The sequence below is a fragment of the Oncorhynchus keta genome, chromosome 2 (assembly GCF_023373465.1).
Source record: "Oncorhynchus keta strain PuntledgeMale-10-30-2019 chromosome 2, Oket_V2, whole genome shotgun sequence".
Taxonomy (NCBI): Eukaryota; Metazoa; Chordata; class Actinopteri; order Salmoniformes; family Salmonidae; genus Oncorhynchus; species Oncorhynchus keta.
Window position 1 is genome coordinate 74,010,905 of NC_068422.1, and position 6,782 is coordinate 74,017,686.

Genomic DNA, 6,782 nt, shown 5'->3' on the forward strand with positions numbered 1-6,782 from the left:
TCCCCAGGAATATGGGTGGAGACCAGAGCAATCGATCTGTGGCTCATAGATTAAGAGCATTTCGTAGATCACAGATTAACACTTTTTGGCACCACAAAATAAAGTAATCAATATAATGTTTACACATTACTCTCACAATTCGTACCCTTTGTACACTTGACGGATTTTAACACAATTTAACACAATTATATGAATGTTATCAATCTCTATCAACTAATACTGAATGCATCTTTTTAACCTTAGATGTTTTAAGATCCTCACATACTATGAATTTGCTAATACCTTTTAATGTATAACAGGCTATGAATATTTCCTTTAACCTGTCACACTTTCCCTTCTTCAACAGTCTGTATGCACTGGACCAAGAAATCCTCTTCTGTAAGGTAGTACTTGAGCAGAGGTCAAGGGTCACAGTTCAAATATAACTAACAAGTTATATTCACAGTCCATATCTGTTGACCAGCTATATAACATAAGCAGTATTTTCTCATACTATTGATCAACAGTCCATCAATTTTAATCATCTATATGCATAGTCTGCAAATTGTTTCATGCACATGGTCAAACATGTCAACTCTGTAGCCTCATGTTTGCTGAAGCCCATACATGTAAGGTGGCTGAAAGTAACATTGCTGTAGTGATGGCAGCCATGGAACCAGTCCTGGTGCAGAGTAAACAGGGAACAACTGTGGCTGTGGCTGGATACTGTAGCAGGAAGGGATACCAAGCTGATCATAGGTGATACGTCTTGGAGGGTGTCTCTCTCTTTGTGGCAGCTGGTAGGCTGGTTCCTCAGGTTCAGCAGCATCAGTATATGAAGGACAGACACTGGGGCGGCAGGGTAGCCTAGTGGTTAGAGTGTTGGACTAGTAACCGGAAGGTTACTAGTCCAAGGTACAGGCAGTTAACCCACTGTTCCTAGGCTGCCATTGAAAATAAGAATTTGTTCTTAACTGATTTGCCTTGTTAAATAAAGGTAAAATAAATAAATAAAAAACTTGGTGGACGATCATCAGGCAAATTTTCAGCAGGCAAGTCTTTAACTGTTGTTTTCTCCACCAGCCGCTTTTCAACAAGAGGCTGTGCTGGTAGCATATCAGGGACTGGCACTGCAACTGTCTGTCTCACTGCTGGGGGCCTGTGTTCCCACTCTCTCGCTGTTTCAGCATTCCTCTCCTCAGGTACTATAGGAGATGTGGGAACCTGTAGCGGCTCATGATGAAGGTCATATTCATCCCCGCTGTCTTCATCAGAATGTAGAGGCTGTGATGCAGGCTGGTGTCTCCTTGTTTTCTGACATTTGTCCACTTTGGTCATTTCTGGTTGTGTCTCAAAAGGTAAGTGGTCACAGGACATGAGCAGGTTTCTGTGCAGGACCCTGGAGCGTCCCCTACCCCTTTCTGGTCTCAATTCATAAATCGGCAGGGCTGAACCCATTTGTCTCACCACTGTGTGAATTGTATCTTCCCAATAGTTACAGAGTTTTCCTGGTCCTCCTCTTGGTGTCAGGTTTTTAATCAGAACTCGCTCGCCAGGCTGTAGCACTGGACTCCTAACTTTAGTGTCATAGTACTTCTTACTTCTTTCAGCGGCTTTCTGAGCATTTTCATTTGCAATGGCGTATGCTTCTTCCATCCCTCGTTTCCAGTTCTCCACGTATTCTCGCTGGTTACTGGAATCTGCCTCTGTGCACAATCCAAAGAGCATATCAACTGGAAGCCTGGGTGATCTCCCAAACAGAAGATAAAATGGTGAATAGCCAGTCACTTCACAACGGGTGCAGTTATAGGCATAAACCATTTTGTTCAGAGACTCCTTCCAATTTGACTTTTGTGTCTCAGTTAGTGTCTTTAACATTTGCAACAATGTTCTGTTCATGCGTTCCGCTTGACCGTTTCCCATCGGGTGATAGGGTGTTGTTCTGGACCCCGCCATGCCGCTGAGTTTCTTTAACTGATGGAACAACTGATTTTCAAATTCTCCCCCTTGGTCATGGTGGATGCGGGATGGGAACCCAAACTTCAGGGCAAAGTCATTGAAGATGAGATTTGCAGCATTTTTACCTGACTTTGACGTGGTGGCGTAGGCTTGAGTGAAACGTGTAAAATGATCAACAATCACGAGGATGTACTCATATCCCCCTTTGCATCTGTCGAGATGAAGGAAGTCTATACATACCAGTTCAAATGGCTGTGTTGTCACAATGTTTGTCACAGGAGCTCTTGTTGCATGGGCTGGCTTTTTCTGCTTGACACAGCTACAAGTGTTAGTCACATAGTGCTCGATGTCAGATTGCATATATTGGCCAGAAGAAGCGGTCCCGTACTAGTGGTACAGTGCGGTCAGTACCTTGGTGTCCCATGTTATTGTGCAACTCTTCCATCACTTTACCTTTGTACTGCTCTGGTAGAACTAACTGCTTGCGGGCTGTAGTGATTCTGTACAGAATGCCATTACTGTCTATTGTCAATTTGTCCCATTCTCTGAATAGACATTTTGTCTGAATTTCTTTTGCTCTTTTGCTCCAATCTTTTGGGATCGAGCTGGTTGTTGCAGTGGTTGTCTCGCCTTCAGCAGATACTGACATAGATGCAGCTGAAAGTGACCAAGGTACAACAGCCTCTTTCTGTACCTCAACTGCTTGTATCGCGGCGGCAATGGTGTCTGGTGGAAGCTCCTCAGAACATTCTCTCGTCAGTGACACTGCATCCAGTGGCATCCTTGACAAAGCATCTGCATCACCGTTCTCTCTGCCTGGCCTGTACTTTATTGTAAAGTGGAAATCAGCCAAGTCTGCAACCCATCTGGAAGTGGTTGCGTTCAGTTTTGCAGTAGACAGAATGTAGCAGAGCGGGTTGTTATCGCTGTATACAGTGAAGGTCGGAGCATAGTACAAATAGTCATGGAACTTATCAGTGATTGCCCATTTTAGAGCTAGATATTCTAGCTTGCTCGAGTGGTAGTGATAGTTCTTCTTAGCTGCTGTTAAAGTTCGAGAGCCATAAGCAATGACCCTAAGCTTCCCCTCTTGCTTTTGATAAAGAACTGCTCCCAAGCCTTGGTGTGACGCATCAGTGTGTACAACAAATGGCTGAGTGAAATCAGGGAAACCTAAAACTGGTGGGTGAAGCAAACACTCAATCAGCTGTTCAAGTGCCTGTTGATGCTGGTCAGTCCACAGGATTGGCTTGTTTGAGGGCACCACATGACTTACTTTCTTTGTTTTTGTTTTCCGTGGGTGGTCAGGTAATTTCTCTGAATATGCTTTCAGGAGGTCATACAGGCAGCGGGCACTCCTAGAAAAGTCTTTGATGTACTGTCTGTAGTAAGTGAGTAAACCAAGCATTTTTATGAGCTGGCCCACAGTCTCTGGTCTGATTTCTTTCAATGCTCTTACTGCTTCAAGATCGGCTGGGTCAACTCGGCTGCCCTCTGCAGACACTATTCTGCCCAAATAACGGACCTGGGGTTTAAAGAGATCACACTTACTTGGTTTGTGTTTAATGCCATACTCTCTGAGACGCTGCAAAACTTTTCACACATCATTCACATGGCTGTCGAATGTTTTACTGAAAACTAGCGTGTCGTCCAGATAAGGAATGCAGATGTTATCCCGGAGCCCTTCCAAACACTCCTCCATACACCGCTGAAAAGCTGCAGGAGCGTTCATGTGGCCGAATGGCATACGTATCTGATGTCCATGAGATAGAAACTGTTTGTCAGTCTCTTGGTCCTAGCTTTGATCCACCTGTACTGACCTCGCCTTCTTGATGATAGCGCGGTGAACAGGCAGTGGATCGGGTGGTTGTTGTCCTTGAATTTTTGGGGGCAGTCCTGTGACATCGAGTGCTGTAGGTGTCCTGGAGGGCAGGCAGTTTGCCCCCGGTAATGCGTTGTGCAGACTGCACCATCCTCTGGAGAGCCTTGCGATTGAGGTCGCTGTAGTTTCCGTACCAGGCGGCGATACAGCTCGACAGGATGCTCTCAATTGGGCATCTGTAAAAGTTTGACTGGGTGTTAGGTGACAAGCCAGATTTGTTCAGCCTCCTGAGGTTGAATAGGCACCACATTGTCTGTGTGGGTGGACCATTTCAGGTTGTCTGTGATGTATACGCCTAGGAACTTAAAACCTTCCACCTTCTCCACTACTGTCCCTTCAATGTGGATAGGGGTATGCTCCCTCTGCTGTTTCCTGAAGGCCACGATCATCTCCTTTGCTTTGTTGAGTGAGAGGTTGTTTTCCTGACACCACACTTGCAACTGTGACCTGGCCAAGATAAAGCGTAGCAATTCGACACATACAACAACACAGAGTTACACATGGAATAAACAAAACATACAGTCAATAATACAGTAGAACAAAAGAAAACTGAAAGTCTATATACAGTGAGTGCAAATGAGGTAAATAAAGGAAATAAATAGGGCATGGTGGTGGAGTAATTACAATATAGCAATTAAACACTGGAATGGTAGATCGGCAGAAGATGAATGTGCAGGTAGAGATACTGGGGTGCAAAGGAGCAAAATGAATAAATAAATAAATACCAGTATGGGGATGAGGTAGTTAGATAGATGAGCTGTTTACAGATGGGCTATGTACAGGTGCAGTGATCTGTAAGCTGCTCTGACAGCTGGTGCTTAAAGCTAGTGAGGGAGATGTGAGTCTCCAGCTTCAGAGATTTTTGCAATTCGTTCCAGTCATGGGCAGCAGAGGACTGGAAGGAAAGAAAGAAGACCAAAGGGAGGAATTGCTGCTTTGGGTGAGCTGACCAGTGAGATAACCTACCAGTGGGTTTGGTGACTGGTGAGCCAACCAACAAGAGCGTGTGGTCGCAATGGTGGGTGGTGCATGGGGCTTTGGTGACAAAACGGATGCCACTGTGACTGCAGTGAGCTGAGATAAGGTGGGATGGTCAGTTTTACGAGGGTATGTTTGGCAGCATGAGTGAAGGATGCTTTGTTGCGATATAGGAAGCCGATTCTAGATTTAATTTTGGATTGGAGATGCTTAATGTGAGTCTGGAAGGAGAGTTTACAGTCTAACCAGACACCCAGGTATTTGTAGTTGTCCACGTATTCTAAGTCAGAGCCGTCCAGAGTAGTGATGCTGGATGGGCGAGCAGGTGCGGGCAGCGATCAATTGAAAAGAATGCATTTAGTTTTATTAGCGTTTAAGAGCAGCTGGAGGCCACGGAAGGAGAGTTGTATCACCAGAATCACCAGCAGCAAGAGCAACATCATTGATGTATACAGAAAAGAGAGTCGGCCCGAGAATTGAACCCTATGGCACACCCATAAAGACTGTCAGAGGTCCAGACAACAGGCCCTCCGGTTTGACACAGTGAACCCTATCAGAGAGGTAGTTGGTAAATCAGGTGAGGCAATCATTTGAGAAACCAAGGCTGTCGAGTCTGCCAACAAGAATGTTGTGATTGACAGAGTCGAAAGCCTTGGCCAGGTCGATGAATACGGCTGCACAGTAATGTCTCTTATCAATGGCGGTTATGATGTCGTTTAGAAACTTGAGCGTGGCTGAGGTGCACCCATGACGAGCTCTGAAACCAGATTGCATATTGGAGAAGGTATGGTGGGATTAGAAATGGTCAGTAATCTGTTTGTTAACTTGGCTTTCGAAGACCTTAGAAATACAGGGTAGGATAGATATAGGTCTGTAGCAGTTTGGGTCTAGAGTGTCACCCCCTTTGAAGAGGGGGATGACCGCGGCAGCTTTCCAATCTTTGGGAATATCAGACGATACGAAAGAGAGGTTGTACAGGTTAGTAATAGGGGTTGCAACAATTTCGGCAGATAATTTTAGAAAGAGATGGTCCAGATTGTCTAGCCCGTCTGATTTATAGGGGTCCAGATTTTGCAGCTCTTTCAGAACATCGGCTATCTGGATTTGGGTGAAGGAGAAATGGTGGGGGCCTTGGCGGGTTGCTGTGGAGGGTGCCGGGCAGTTGACCGGGGTAGGGGTGGCCATGTGGAAAGCATGTCCAGCCGTAGAGAAATGCTTATTGAAATTCTCAATTATAGTGGATTTATCGGTGGTGACAATGTTTCCTAGCCTCAGAGCAGTGGGCAGCTGGGAGGAGGTGCTCTTATTCTCCATGGACTTTACAGTGTCCCAGAACCTTTTTGAGTTAGTACTACAGGATGCAAATTTCTGTTTGAAAAAGCTTGCCTTAGCTTTTCTAACTGCCTGTGTATATTTGTTCCTAACTTCCCTGAAAAGTTGCATATCACGGGGGCTATTCGATGCTAATGCAGAAGGCCACAGGATGTTTTTGTGTTGGTTAAGGGCAGACAGGTCTGGCGTGAACCAAGGACTATATCTATTCCTAGTTCTACATTTTTTGAGAGGGGTTTTAAGATGGTGAGGAAGGCACTTTTAAAGAATAGCCAGGCATCATCTACTGATGGGATGAGGTCAACGTCATTCCAGGATACCCCGGCCAGGTCGATTAGAAAGGCCTGCCCACAGAAGTGTTTCAGGGAGCGTTTGACAGTGATGAGGGGTGGTCGTTTGGTCGCAGACCCATTACGGATGCAGGCAATGAGGCAGTGATCGCTGAGATCTTGATTGAAAACAGCAGAGGTGTATTTGGAGGGCAAATTAGTTAGGATGACATCTATGAGGGTGCCCGTGTTTACTGATTTGGGGTTGTACCTGGTAGGTTCATTGATCATTTGTGTGAGATTGAGGGCATCAAGCTTAGTTTGTAGGATGGCCGGGGTGTTAAGCATGTCCCAGTTTAGGTCACCTAGTGGCACAAGCTCAG